Source organism: Mustela nigripes, chromosome 18, assembly GCF_022355385.1.
Source record: "Mustela nigripes isolate SB6536 chromosome 18, MUSNIG.SB6536, whole genome shotgun sequence".
NCBI classification, from domain to species: Eukaryota; Metazoa; Chordata; class Mammalia; order Carnivora; family Mustelidae; genus Mustela; species Mustela nigripes.
The window spans coordinates 29,644,744-29,658,451 of record NC_081574.1 but is presented as its reverse complement, the minus strand read 5'-3'; positions in this window follow the sequence as shown (position 1 = coordinate 29,658,451).

Below are 13,708 nucleotides of genomic sequence, written 5' to 3'. Positions count from 1 at the left end.
CCTGCGCGTCTCCGCCAGCTCGCACCGCCTACGTCCTGTCCCGGGTCTCCCTCTGGGACTGTAAACCCGGTGAGCGTCCCCCTGCCACTCCGCCCTCCTGGGCGGGCCCTTGGCTGTAGCGCGGCTTGTGACTGCGCAGGAGGATTGGCGGACCCACGCCGGCGGCGAGCCCGGTCCCGGGGAAGCGCGGTCTCCCGCCCTTAGCTCCTGGCTGCCGGGGCTGGGGGGCTCGAACTCGGTCCTTCTTCCGCTGAGTCCCTCGCTCCCGCACGCACTTCCCCGCACTTAACCCTGCAGACCCTGTGGTTTGGTGTGGCATTGGGTCTTGACCTTTGAAATTCATGGATTAGATAACATTAAAAGCAGAAGAAATTTGGAGAATTAACAGAGTTGTCCCCTCTTTTTATTTTGCCAGGAAAAAGAAGACGTTTAAGGAGCTCGCCCCGTTTTTCTAAAGAAAGGCCAGTTTCATACCGAGAGTAAAAAAGGCATGGGGCGCCTGGGTGGCTCAGTGGGTTAAGCCGCTGCCTTCGGCTCAGGTCATGATCTCAGGGTCCTGGGATCGAGTCCCGCATCGGGCTCTCTGCTCAGCAGGGAGCCTGCTTCCCTCTCTCTCTCTCTGCCTGCCTCTCCGACTACTTGTGATTTCTCTCTGTCAAATAATAAATAAAATCTTAAAAAAAAAAAAAAAAAGGCACAATCTTGGAATAAGGGTGGGCACTTAATTTGCATATCACATTATAAAAGAATTAAGTTTATCGTAAGTAATGTAATTTTGTTGCATGCTGATAAAAACTATGAATTAGAACCACCCGGTTGGAGGGGTGGCTGAGTGGGTGGTTCAGTCAGCGAGGTTGAGGCTTAACTCATGTTAACTCGGGACTCCGTCATGTTCTCAGGGTCCTGGGGTCCAGCCCCTCTTGCTCACCCTGGAGCTGGCTTCCGTGTTCTCTTTCCCTTTCCCTCCGTCCCTCCCCTCAGCTGGCTCTCTCCCCCTAAAAATAAATAAGTACATCTTTTAAAAAAACAACAACAAAAAACCCTTGAAAACCATTGATTTGGCCCTGGTTTTTGGAGCCAAATTTAGGTTATAAAAACCAACTGCTCTTTACAAAGTATTTTGGGGTAAGTCACCCTTTAGCAAACTATCCCACTTGAAAAATGAGGGTATATGAGAACTGGAGGCATGTTAAATGCATAGTTTACATTGCTTCATAAAAAATTGTGATCGTTCTCACTCACCTGCTTGCTTTCCGAGGTTTAAGGACCTAGAGGGCAGTCATCACACACACATGCCCTTTTATGTTAATAAAATCAAGTTTAGAATAATGTGGAAGAGGGGTGCTTGGGTGGCTTAATAGTAGAGCATGGGACTCTTGATCTCCAGGTAGTGAGTTCAGCCCTACCTGGGGCATAGAGATTCCTTAAAAAGTAAGTAAAAAGATGAAGCTTCTTAAGAAATAATAAACTGGAAGAAATCAAAAGCTCGACAATAATCACCACATGTACCACACCACACTACCCAAATTGTTTTAAGTAGGGGAGGTGATGTATTTTTCAGTTAGACTTAGAATAATACTGCTTCTCTGCTCATCACCAACAGGTGAATCCAGTAAATGATTTTTAAACTGATTTATTAATGACAAATATTAGTTTCAGTAGTACAAAATAATGATCGATATACGTATATGCTGAGATGATCACCTCAGTGAGTCCAGTTAACATCTGTCACTATATAATTGCAATTTTTTTTTTCTAATGATAAGATTACTCTCTTAGCAACTTTTTGGATTATTTATTTATTTATTTTTAAAGACTATGTTCTTTTTTCTTTTTTAAGATTTTAAAAATTTATTTATATTTGACAGAGACAGATCACAAGTAGGCAGAGAGGCAGGCAGAGATTGAGAGGAGGAAGCAGGCTCCCCGCCGAGCAGAGAACCTGATGTGGGTCTTGATCCCAGGACCCTGAGCCAAAAGCAGAGGCTTTAACCCACTGAGCCACCCAGGCGCCCCAGCAACTTTTTTTTTTTTTTTTTTTTTTTTATTTACTTACTTATTTGCCAGAGACCACACAAGCAGAGGGAGCAGCGGGCAGAGGGAGAGGTAGGCTCTGCACCAAGGCTGAGCCAGGAGCCTGATGTGGGACTCAATCCCAGGACCCTGGAATCATGACGTCAGCTGAAGGCAGACACTTAACCGACTGAGCCACCCAGGCGTTGCTCTTAGCAACTTTCAAATATGTAGTACATACTTTCTTTTTTTTAACTGTAATCACGATCTGCACATTAGATATCTATGACTTTTAAAAAATATTTTAAAAATTTATTTTAGAATGCACTTATATATGTGCATGCAAGAGAGAGAAGGGGATGGAGGGGGAGGGGGAGAGAGAGAATCTCAAGCCCACTCAGCGCTGAGTTCGGAGCCCAGGGCTTGATATTATGACCCTGAGATTATGATGGGATCTGAAATCGAGAGCCAGATGCTTAACCCACTGAGCCACTCAGGTGCCCCACTGTGACATTTTTGTAACTGGAAGAGTGTGCTTTTTGACTGCCTTCACCCATTTCCCCCCTTCCCCAAACATTCTGTTCTCTATTTCTATGAGCTCTGTTGTCTTTCTGGTTTTATTTTTATTTATAATTTTTTTATTTTATTTTATTTTTAATTTTTATTTTTTTAAAGATTTTTATTTATTTGACACAGAGAGAGAGATCACAAGTAGGCAGAGAAACAGGCAGAGAGAGAGGGGAAGCAGGCTCCCCGCCAAGCAGACAGCCTGATGTGGGACTTGATCCCAGGACCCTGAGATCATGACCTGAGCTGAAGGCAAAGGCTTAACTCACTGAGCCATCCAGGTGCCCCAAGATTCCATTTTTAATGACTGAATAATACTCCATTTTTCTTATCCACTCATCAATTGGTAGACATTTAGGTTCTTACTATATCTTTGGGTGTTGTAAATTATGCTGCAATGAATGTGTGGGTGCATGCCATTAACCCTTCAACAACATGGGTTTGAATTGTGTGGACCCACTTATATGTGAATTTTTTTTTTCAATAAATAAAGTATGATACTGTAAATGTATATTTTTTCTTAGGATTTTTAACATTTTTTTCCCTAGCCTAGTTTATAGTAAGAATACAGTAGATGATACATATGCCAACTATGTAACCGGTTGAGGGTTGGTGTGCCCCTAACTCTCACATTGTTCAAAAGTCAACTGTATATCTTTTTTTTTGGAGTTAATATTTCATCTTCTTCAGATAAATACAAAGAAGTGGAATTACTGGGTCATAGGGCAATACTATTTTTTTTTATTTTTTGAGGAACCTCCACACTGTTTACCATAGTGGCTGCACCAGTTTGCATTACCACCAGTAGTGCACGGGGAGTCTTTTTTCTTCACAACCTAACCAACCCTTTGGTTTCTTGTCTTTTGGATTCTGGTCTTTCTGACTGGTAATGGGGTGATGTCTCATTGTAGTTTTGATTTTTATTTCCCGAGCGATCAGTGATGGTGAACATTTTTTCATGTGTCCCAACATTTTTTTCATGTTGGCCATCTGGATGTCTCCTTTGGAAAATTGTCTATTCAGGTCCTCTGCCCGTTTTTTAATTGGATTGTTTGGTTTTTGGTGTTGAGTTGCATACGTTCTTTATATATTTTGGATATTAACCCCTTTTTGGACATACCATTTGCAAACATCTGCATTTACTAGGTTCCCTTTTCGTTTTGTTGATGATTTCCTGTGCTATGCAAAGCTTTTTATTTTGATGTAGTCCCAGTCGTTTATTTTCTGCTTTTGTTTCCCTTGCCTTGGGAGATATCTCCAAAAATGTGTTGCTAAGGGCAGTGTCCAAGAGATCGCTGCTTATGTTTTCTTTCAGGAGTTTTATGGTTTTGGGTCTCATATTTAGGTCTTCAATGCATTTCGAGTTTCTTTTTGTGTATGATGTAAGAAAGTGGTCCATCTTCATTGTTCTGTATGTAGCTGTCCAGTTTTCCCAACACCATATATTGATACAACTGTTTTTGCCCCATGTTATATTCTTGCCTCCTTTGTCATAAATTAATTGGCCATGTAGGAGAGGGGTTTATTTCTAGGCTTCCTCTCCTGTCCCATTGATCTATGTGGCTATTTTTATGCTAATACCATACTGTTTTGATTACAGTAGCTTTTATATCTTGAAATCTGGGATTGTGATGCCTCCAGTTTTGTTCTTCTCAAGATTGCTTTGGCTACTCCAGGTCTTTTGTGCTTCTACACGAATTCTGTGGTGGATGGATGTAGTAATATATGATTGTTGTGTTAATCTGCATTTCTCTGATGACTAAAGAAGTTAAGCATCTTTTCACATACTTACTGGCCAGATTCTTCTTTGATGAAGTGCTGTGTAAGACTTTGGTCCCTTCCTTCCCAGAGGAGATTTTTATTAAGTTACTTTTTTGATTCTTTCTTACCACATTATAGGCATACTTGGCTATATCCTTTGGATATGAATTCTTTCTTAAATCTATTGCAAATATTTTCTACTCTGGCTTGTTTTCCCTTCTATCAATAGTGTCGTTGATGAACAGAATCTACTTTCAGTGATACCAATTTATCAATCTTTTCCTTTGTGCTTGGTGTTCCTTGAAGTTGACACCATTATTATCAACCTGTTTTTACAGAGAAGTTAATTGAGGTTCTTGGCACTGGAACTCCAGAGGCCAGGACTACAGTGCGGTAGGCCTACGGCAGCGATGACTCCGCTTCCTGCGAGTGTGCCCCACATGTAACACGGCTTAGCTGCTGTCTCCTCATATTTTGAGCCCTGGATGCCTCACTTACCTCAACCTAGCCCTGGCCCTACCAAGGTCTTGAATTACCTCCCTACATGTATCACTGCTTTGCAGGCTAGAGCAAAATAATTCTAATTGGGTTCTTCGAGTTTGGAATTCAGGAGCTTGAACTAAGTTTTATTTCATTGGCAAATGGTCTTCCTGCTCCAGCTACTAAACAGGGTACCTGATGAAAGGTACTGAGGTCCCCGCTTACTGTGTTCTCCGTTTTCCTGAATAGGTGACTGAATTCGTTTCAGTCCTAGCAGAGTCTGAGACGCAGACGGTGTCCCATGACTTACTTAGGAGAATTTCAGGAGCCTCCCAAGAACTTTCAAGAAGCGTGTTGACTCGCGAGGGTGGGGAGGGTCCGCAGCTCCCGGGAACCCCCGCGGACTGGATGCTAAACTGGGCGTCGGCGAAAACCTGGAGTAAGGATCGCTGGGCCTGGGCGCGCGGAGAGTTATCCCGCCCTTTCCCGAATCTCCTTGCCGAGTCTTCGCCCCAGCTCAGGCAGGGCGCAGACTGAAAGTGGAAAACCGCGGGGCTGTCGGCCGCCCTGCGAGCCTCCTGCCCCGGGACGAGGTGAGTGGGAGGCTCTGGGTCTTTTCTATCTGGAGTGTGACGTGGTGGGGACTGGGTCTCCAGGGCAAGAAACCAAAGGAGACTTCCTAGGGCGCACGGAAGCTGGGAAGCTGCCCGCCTGACTCCCAGCCGCAGGACGACTCCTCTTTGTGCCCAGAAGGGAGTGTGTGTCCGAGAAAGACGAAGTTGTGCGCTGAAAAAGAAGCCAAGTGTGTTTTCGGAAACCTTGGGCAGCCCTTTCCAGAGACACCGCCTGTGATTTAAACCCCTCAGGGGCAGGAAAAGCACTGGTGGGAGGCGGGGGATGCGCCCCGCAGCAGCCGGGAAAGGCCCGCGGGTCCCCGCCGCCGGCCACTGGGGGATTGCACGTCCCTCCCCTCCGCCACGATCTTCCCAGCCCGGCCAGTTCCAGAACACCACTCTGCCCTGGTGTATGGCGAATTGCATCCTTCTGCTCCACATCCTCGCTGAGAATCACTTGTTGCTGGAATGCTGTGCTGAAGTGATAGCGATTCTGACCTCCTAGCTATAGCGGGCGACGCGTATTTCGTGGAGAAAATGCCACGGGGGGGGGGGGAGCCCTGAGGACGGCAGGCTTTCGTTATCCATACGCAGTCCATTTCTTCGTTATTCTTGCACCCGATTAGAGCTCATTTTGTGTAAGATGTAGAAAGAACATCGATGTGATTTTCATTTTCTGGGCATCTTTTAATGATTCTTGAATATGTAGCAAATGTCACGCAAAATGACTGTTTTCCTTAACATCACAGCTCCCAACAGACAGCCCTCTAATCTCTGCCACATCTCCCTAAAACCCGTGCGGTGACTTGGCTGGTTAATTTCATTTGCGGAGTGCAGACGCTCTGGCTAGGTCCGGGGCAAGTTGGTCTTAAGAACCTCATTGGCCTTTCCTCAACAGGGGACCACCAGAAGCTCGTGACCAATCTTGGGCTTGCTCGTGATGTCACACTACAACTAGGGCTTGTTTCTGGTCCATCCCGTGGTCTCTCAAAGGGAGGGCTTTCAGTTGGGTCCCGGCTCTCCACATTGAATAAGCAACCCAGGTATTTGCACACCGAAGTGGCAGACCCACCAATCTAGAAGCACCCTCACCTCTATTTCAGAACTTTCTCTTCTCTCCTGCAAGCCACAGGCAATGTCCTTGCGTCAGAGGTTCATTAACATCTCCATTTTTGAAACTGCTGTAGTAACTCTTCCTTTGCTGGCTTCCTGCTAGATGGCAATGTGTAACAGTGAATTAAACACACAGCCTTAACTGTTACTCTTATTATGGCTCATCTTTTATTCTTCATTAAAAAAAAAAAGCTGTTTATCCTACAAACAGTACATTTTTAAAAATTAAAACTAGGGTTAAATATAGAAAATAAACAAGAACATAGTTTGGACAGACAGTAATGTTATTTGCATATGTGTGAAGTGTTGCTCAGATGCAGACTTTTCTAACCCATGTTTAAATGCTTTCTAAATGCGGAATGTAAAGTGTTGATTTCCATGGGAATGCAATACCTAATTCAATTACTGGCATTTTCCCATGAACATTATACTGTTTCTGAACATGGCGTTGTTAAACGTTAAAAAATATGTACATATATGAGTCTGTCTTTAGTTACAGTGTTTTTAAGATGTTTATTTCTTGGAGAATAAAATTTGAGTTTTCAAAAGTTAGTGCGGAATTACTAAAAAAGGAGAATGAAGATAAAGTAACGCTAAACTTGTTATGTAGAAATATTTTATATTTACAGGACTCTTGGTTTATAGTGACTCAAATGGTCTTGATCAATGTCTCTTTACTGGACCAGTCTTTCTACAGTGGAGAGTTTTTGCTCCTGGGCAGTATTTGTGGGATAAGAAAGCTTCATTTTGGAACCCCAGGAGATCCCCTGGTCCAGCCCTTAGTCTGAAGTGTTAGTTAGCCCCACTGTGTTAGTGTTATCTAACATGTGCCTCACTCATGATTACTTAAGTGGTCAAAGCAGATGAGGGATTTCAATTCAGAGCTTTTGCCAGGTAGGAAGATTGTTACGTCGTAGCCAAAAAACTCTTCTTGGAGAAAGAACAGTTACTAAGAAGACCTTAGAAGGAGAAAGATGAGAAAATCTTGCCCTTCAGGAGCTGGCTAAGTTCTTGGTGTGATACAGAATCTTCACAGTTTTGTGCCCTCACCTCCATTTAAAAAAAATCTGTTCCCTTTGAATGCTTCTATTTGGGGTTGCATATCAGTCTTTTTCTGTGTTTTGCTTTTTTTTTTTTTTTGGTCTGAAATGTTTTAATTTAGTTTCTGCATTAAGTAGCACCACTAAATGAAGTTATATAATTACTGCATAATTTGAATGCTTCAGCATGTCCAGAATTTAAGTGTTAAGAACGGCATCACCTTCGGTTCTACAATAGAGATGTGAAGGTCTCAGGCTGCAAATTCTCCCCCGCTCCCCATCCTTAATTACCAGCCTGGCCTCATGTGACTGCCAGTATCCCTTTATCTCTCCTTACTTATCAGTCTCACCTGAAATGTGTGCTTGGTAGAAGAGGATGGCCTTCTCAGATAATCTGCAACTCTAAGCACTCTAGTAAAAATAAATGCTAAGCAAAATATGAAGTCTTTTTTAAAAGAGTGAGGAAAATGAGCACCGATAAATGTCAGTAAAGAAAATTGGATGAGGGGTGCCTGGGTGACTCAGTAGGTTAAAACTTCTGCCTTTGGCTCAAGTCATGATCCCAGGGTCCTGGGATCAAGTCCCACATCAGGCTCTCTGCTCAGCAGGGAACCTGCTCCTCCCTCCCCCCTCTCTCTGCCTGCCTCTCTGCCAACTTGTAATCTGTGTCTGTCAAATAAATAAATAAAATCTTAAAAAAAAAATTGGATGAAAGTGGAAACGAACCACAATGCCATGTTCACCAGGTGCCCAAGGAACAGGTGCAGGTACTAAGGAAGTCTTTAGCAGATTAAGTATGTCAGCTTTTTAGTGTTCAACTAGTGTTTTATATATATCCAATAAAACAACTTTAAAGAAATGTTCCTGAAAACTGCCAGCTTCCTGCATTCTTTCTGCTGCTGTGATGGAAACAAGCACGATATGGACCTAGATCTCCCAACTTGTTATTGGAAGGTGTAAGGCTGGCCAAAGCAGGGGTCTGGAGAGTCTAGGAGAATGTCTGGGATAGTGAAGGTGGTGTGGTTGTGCTAGGCAGGGGTTAGGGCACAGAACAGGAAGCTACATTCCAGCAATAGTCGGAACAAAGGCTGTGCCTGGCGGAAGCTGGAGAAATAGGGCAAGGTCCAGGGAATCTTGTTCTTGGAGCTAATACATTTGATCTTTATCTTGAAATATGTGGGAAGCCACTGATGGATTGTAATCGGAGGAGAGAAATCGCATTTACATCCCAGAAACAACCCTACAGCCAGGTGGTGAGTGCAAGGGGTCAGACTGGTAGGAATGCCAGTTGTCAGGTTTTGGAGAAGCCAAATAGGAATGAAAGAGGAGTGTTGATGAGGACAAGTAGCTGAAGGGAGTGGTTGAAAAAGCTTCTGGAGAGCTGTCCAAAGCCCTCAAACCTTCCCTCCTGCCTGCCATCATCTGTCTTTCTCAGAACAGCAATGTTTAAGGGGTGTTGTGAGGATTTGCACATAATAAAATGAAAACATGCTTTGGGAGAGTCAAGCCTACTTGAGAGATTGCACCTGAGTGGGTATAATTTAAGCTTGGTAATTAGATACGGTTCTTTTAAAGACGCTCGCTGGTCTAACCTTAAGCTCTCTTTATTATTATTTTTTTAAAGACTTTATTTATTTGAGAGAGAGTGAGAGAGAGCAGGAGAAGGGAGAAGGTCAGAGGGAGAAGCAGACTCCCCAAGGAGCTGGGAGCCTGATGCAGGATGAGATCAGAGGACTGTGGGATCATGACCTGAGCTGAAGGCAGTGGCTTAACCAACGGAGCCACCCAACTGTCCCTTAAGCTCTCTTTAGACAGTCAGTTGCTTATTAAGGCCATCGATGCACAGGTGCCTAGAGGAAAGATGATCAAAGGAGTCTTCCCAGGGCTCCCAGCCCCGGCCTCACCTCTTTCCCCTGCCATGGGGACAGGGAGGGAGAGGCAGAGACACATGAAGTATCAGGGTCAGAAAACCCCATGCGTCTCCCAGGGTTACCTTCTCATTTTATATTCAGGGCAGAAATCATCTTCTGGGTCCCATTTCTGAGACCCTTAACCCATACCTTGGACTGGCACTGCAAGGCTGAAATTTGAGGCTGGCATCCTCAGACTGCTAATTTGCTCTAAGATCCCTTCTCTGTCCATTTTAATTCAAAACAAAGTGGAGAAAGTTGAAATTATTTTAGGGTGAAGGTCTTGCTGGTTTTGATGGACTAGCGCCTGCAGGAGTGTGGGCTGGTCATGCTCAGCTTCAGACCCGCTCTGGGCAGCAGATGGCCGGCCCCAGGCAGTGCACACGAGCCAAAAAATGCATTTCAGAAGCTCAGCTCTCGGGTCAAGAGGGTTGGATAGCCAGCGTCCATTTCAGATGTTACCTACCATGCTTGTCTGAACAGGCACATATTGCTTCCTCTGGGAAAGGAGTGTTCTGGGGCACCCTTTTGGCGGACTCCGAGGTTCACCCTGCAGGCAGTGGGGAAACAGGAGGGAGCTTTCCTCCCGGAGTCCATTGCATGGCGCTTACTGACTTTCACCACACTCTCTGCAAGCCCATCTGTCCCACCAGTGGGGGGACTGGTGACTGGCTGACAAGCTCCTTGGTAATTGATACCATAAATTAGATTGATGTGCACCAAGGTCTGGTTGATGGCTGCATGCTATAAATGGTGATACTGTCTATACTAACCTAGACTCTGTTCTTTAGAATAGTAGCAGGCTCGGTCTCTGAGACCTCACTATACCTCTGGCTTTAGGAGTATAACTAAATTGCGAATTTTTGGATGAAAGTCAGTGTGTAACCTTAAATTCCTCTGTCATAGTTCGTACGGTCATGTAAAGACTCAAAATGGCCCTACCTAGGAAGGACGCTAGGACAGCATTGTGGTAGCTGTAAAAATACCCCAAACTAGGTCCTCCCCATTTTCACCCTATCTTTTGTTTTCCTTTATTACTGGCCCTCTTGGACTCCTAACAAGCGGTCACTATTTCCCCCATCTCTTTCCTTTCCCATGAGCCTGGAGACAAACGACCTCATTTCTAGACCCACTTCAACCTATAAAAGCTGTGATCTTGGGCAAGGCACTTAAACTTGCTGAGGCTCGGTTTCCTTATTTGTGGGAACTGAGAAGAAAACCTGCCTCGCTTACTTTACAAGGTGGCTATCCATAAGATTGAGTGGAGTGATATATGGTAAAATCTTCTGAAGATGATAGAGTTTTATACCCACTTAAGGTGGTAATAATTCATTACCTAATCTGGATTACATTAATTACAGCTATAATAAATTGCTTTTGCATATAAAACAGAAATTGGATCATCTTCCTGTAACGCAAGGGAAAGAAATAATGACAGTTAACGTTTATTCTTTACTGTGATGAAACTGAAGCTTAGGAAGATTTAGTAACTTGTCCAAATTTATATTCTATGTAAATGACAGAGCCAGGATTGAAACCCTGAGTGCTAGCTCCACATTTTAGGTAGTTAAGAGCTACTAGCATCACCTGAGTAGAAGGGAAGGCAGTTTTCGGGTTCTTACAGATTTTTGTTATTTTTTTCTCTGGTTCTACCAGCTCACCAAGAGCGATTGTATACAGCTTTTTCTCTGGTGAAGGCACATAATCTGTGTTAGTATCATTGGGTGTGAATTTTATAGTCTCCAGTGTCAAAAATATAAAAGAATACATGAACCTCAGAATCTGAGTAGTTCCTGGTTGTTGTCGTACTTACCAAAGTTGTAGTGTTGGGTAAGTTAATTTACTTTCTTCAAATTGGGTTTTCTCATCCTTAAAAATGAGGACAGCAATTTTTTCTTCATAGAGTTGTGGGAGGATTGAATGATCTTATGCATGCTGGGCACTTAGGAAGGGCCTCGCTTACCAGAGGTCACTCAACAAATATTAGTGATCTCCTTTTCTTTGCCAAAGAGAGAGTGTTTCTCCTTTTGAAGTTCCAGTGGCTGAGGCAGCAACATACCTTATATGAATTCAGCTTTGTTTTACACTTAAAAGTATAATAAGAATGATAGTGAATATTTAAAAATAAGTTATCCAGTAATTATTGGACATTATGTGCCACACTCTGAAACAAGTGTCGTAGTACTCTTATCTCGAATATAATTCTCAATAACTTTCTGATTAGGCACCCTTATTATCTACATTTTGGAAAATGAGACTTTTAAATAAGATTTTTAAAAAATCTTTAAAAATAAGTTAAAAAATTTTTTTAATTTTTTAAAAGATTGTATTTATTTATTTGACAGACAGAGATCACAGGTAGGCAGAGAGGCAGGCAGAGAGTGGGGTCGAAGGGAAGCAGGCTCCCTGCTGAGCAGAGAGACCGATTCGAGGCTTGATCCCAGGACCCTGAGATCATGACCTGAGCCAAAGGCAGAGGCTTTATCCCACTGAGCCACCCAGGCGCCCCACAAATTTTTATTTATTTTTAAATATTTTATTTATTTATTTGACACAGAGAGAGCATGAGTGAGTACAAGCAGGGGGAATAGCAGTCAGAGGGAGAGGGAGAAGCAGGCTCCCTGAAGAGCCGGGGATGTGGGACTCCCTCCCAGGATCCGGGGATTGTGACCTGACCTAAAGGCAGATGCTTAACCAACTGAGCCCTCCAGGTGCCGAGATTTTGAGAGGACGGTTAGACCAGCTGGGGAGTTGAGATTTGAATCCTGGCAGGCTGAGTCTAGAGCTGTTCTCTTAGTTACTATGGGTTGCAGAAGTTTCATGGGGAAAAGAGGAAAAACCCACCATTGGTGATGTCTGAAACCAAGATTCATTTTTTTTGCAAGGGACTTAGCCTGAACTTAAAAGTAAATCAGAGTAGATGCACGAGAGGGGAGCCCACCTTAGAGACTGGTATTTTTCATCAGGATTCCACATCATTTTTATATTTCTAATTATATCTTTGATGCTGTATCTGGGAGATGTACAATCAGATCTTAGAACCAGATGTTTGGGGTACTGTAAAACAGCGTAAGGAATGTTGATCCTTGGGGTGCCTGGGTGACTCAGTGGGTTAAAGCCTCTGCCTTCGGCTCAGGTCGTGATCCTAGGGTCCAGGGATCAAGTACCGCATTGGACTCTCTGCTCAGCAGGGAGCCTGCTCCCCACCCACCTCTGCCTGCCTCGCTGCCTACATGTGATTTCTCTCTGTGTCAAATAAACAAATATAATCTTAAAAAAAAAAAAAAAAAAAAGGAATGTTGATCCTTGTCTGAAACTCCACCAGGTCATTTGACCAAGACATTGGCTGCACAGAGCCTTAGGAATAAAAAGGGCATTCTTTGGAACTGTTTAGTTCTTTTCTTTTTTTTTTAAGATTTTATTTATTTATTTGACAGAGAGATCACAAGTAGGCAGAGAGGCAGGCAGAGAGAGAGGGGGAAGCAGGCTCCCTGCTGAGCAGGGAGCCCAATGCAGTGCTCAATCCCAGGACGCTGAGATCACGACCTGAGTTGAAGGCAAAGGCTTTAACCCACTGAGCCACCCAGGCGCCCCTGTTTAGTTCATTTTTAAAGCTTTTTGAAAAAGTCATGTATTTCAGGCAGATGGAAATCTTATTTCAGAACTTCCAGAGAATCATATTGTTCGCGCAACCCACTGCTTTGTTACACTTGCCACAGAAGACTGAACAAATGCATCAAAATTCCTTCTCTTGTGGTGGAAGAAGTTGTTTTCCTTAGGGAAAGTTTAGGTCAGTTGATCATGATTTATTTTCAAACCAAGCCTGAAACCTTTTATTTATTTTCTCCCTAATTTATATAGGAGTGGGTGGGTAATCTTGGTAGTTTTTTTTTTGTTTTTTGTTTTTTGTTTTTTTTTTTTTGTCAGAGAGAGCTGATGCACGGGGGAAGTAGAGGAAGAGAGAATCTTTTTTTTCTTTTTTAAAGATTTTATTTATTTATTTATTTATATAACAGAGAGATAGAGAGCACAAGTAGGCAGAGCAGCAGGCAGAGGGAGAGGGAGAAGCAGCGTCCCTGCTTGGGCTTAATCCCAGGACCCTGGGATCATGACCTGAGCTGAAGGCAGATGTGTAACCTACTGAGCCACCCAGGCGCCACAGAAGAGAGAGAATCTTTTTTTTTTTTTTTTTTTTAAAGATTTTATTTAT